Below are 2,202 nucleotides of genomic sequence, written 5' to 3' on the forward strand. Positions count from 1 at the left end.
GATCTGGGGCTCATAACCCCTACCAGTTCTAACCAGGGGTGAAATGCTCCCGGTTTGGACCGGATCGTCCGATCTGGTAGCGATGGAGGCGGGTGGTTCGGAGAACCGGTAGCAAAAATCCCTGCCCCCCCCCCGCCCAGCTGAGCCACACAATCATCAGAGGCTTTTTTTTTTACTTTTAAAAGCATTTTTTCTACAACCTCTTCGGCCGAAAAAATGCTTTTAAAAGAAAAAAAAAAGCCTCTGATGATCACGCGGCTCAGCTGGGATCATCAAAGGCTTTTAAAAGAAAAAAACCCTTTTTTTCTTTTAAATGCCTCTGACGATCCAAGCTGAGTTGCCTGATTGTCAGAGGCATTTAAAAGAAAAAAAGTCTCTGCAGATCAGGCAACTCAGCTGGGATCATCAGAGCCTTTTGAAAGCATTTTTTTACAACCTCTTCACCGAAGAGGTTGTAGAAAAAATGGTTTTAAAAGTAAAAAAAAAAAAATGGCCACGCCCACCCAGTCACATTAACCCCCCCCATCAAGCCACGCCCACAGAACCGGTAGTAACAAATTTTAGATTTCACCACTGGTCCTAACTATGCCACTGCCAACATGGGCAGCCATGGATGTCTGCAGGATACCGTTAAAAAGGTCAAGATGACAGAACTTTGATTGCATTGAAGTGATTGCCTTCTTAACTTTTTTGACTGCACTTGCAGTTACCCCTGTGGCAGAGGTGATATTCAGCAGGTTCTGACCAGTTCTGGAGCACCGGTAGCGGAAATTTTGAGTAGTTCAGAGGACCAGTAAATACCACCTCTGACTGGCCCCACCCCAATCTATTCTCTGCCTCCTGAGTCCCAGCTGATCGGGAGGAAATGGAGATTTTGCAGTATCCTTCTCCTGGAACGGGAAGGGAATGGAGATTTTACAGTATCCTTCCCCTCCCATGCCCATCAAGCCATGCCCACCAAGCCATGCCCACAGAACTGGTAGTAAAATTTTTTTGAATCCCACCACTGTCCTGTGGGCTGCAAAGCATGGCAGATTTTACATCTCAATGCTACCACTCATTTCAACCGTCGTGCAGCCAACTGTAAGGCATGAAGTCAATATCACAGGGACCCTGCAAAAAAAATAATGCACAATTTAAGCCTGGTTTCTTTTCACAGAGACTGGGGAACAGTATATACTTTATAACTTATATGTAATATGGAATGGTATTTTCTTATGCATGTTATATTTTCAATTTTATTTAGAATAACGTTTATTCAAATCCTGTCTGCAATGTGGAATGAATATCTGCTAAATTACAACCTTCTGGTTTATGTTAGTTATTCATCAAACCACAATTCAATTTTTGCTCAGAAAATGGAAAGAGCATTTTGGAAATTAATACTGATGCATGCTATTAAAAAGGGCTGGAGAAATTCCTGCTTTTTCAGCAGAGAGAAGTTTGTTGTGTTCAAGTGCCCTCTCCTGGTGCTCAGAAGACTAGTACCAATAAATGCCTGGCACGTGGCCCTTGAAAAGAAGAGAAAACAATCTCCGAACTGATTCTTCTGGGTCTCATTTTAAAGTAGCAGAGGATGGAAAAGCCAAATAAAAAGAGTCTATTGGAGTTGAGTGGCTAATAAATTCAAATAAAATATAAAATGTATTTTAAAAAAGGCAGTGCAACCTAGATAGAGTGGGACAGAAGGGATTGTTTATTCTTTGTTTATCTGCTTTCAAAGTGAGTTAGGAGGTTTTTAAAAACATTTTCGGAAGATGTATTAAGAACATAGGACTAAGCCCCACTGAATTCAACTGAGACTTCCATCTAACCTGCTCTGAATCTCTATCCCTCTATTGCATACCAGTGTTTCTCAATTCAGCAATTTTTAAATATGTGGACTTTAACTCCCAGAATTCCCTAGGCAGCTTATGGCTGGCTAGGGAATTCTGGGAGTTGAAGTCCACACATTTTAAGGATGCTGGGAGTTGAAGTCCACACATTTTAAGGATGCTGAGCTTGAGAAACACTACTTTATTATACTTTCTTATTGGGAATAAATCCCATTAAATCCCATTCATAAGTGCGCGTCTGCATAGGATTACAGGGCAAACTATTTCTTTAAGGGCTTTCTTTAACCGGAAGTCTTAAACCGCTCTTGATTATCTCTCAGCCTAAGACGGACGGAAGAGTGACTCTCTCTCCCCTATCATATCTATG

The sequence above is a fragment of the Pantherophis guttatus genome, chromosome 1 (assembly GCF_059756535.1).
Source record: "Pantherophis guttatus breed Tessera chromosome 1, ASM5975653v1, whole genome shotgun sequence".
NCBI lineage: Eukaryota > Metazoa > Chordata > Lepidosauria > Squamata > Colubridae > Pantherophis > Pantherophis guttatus.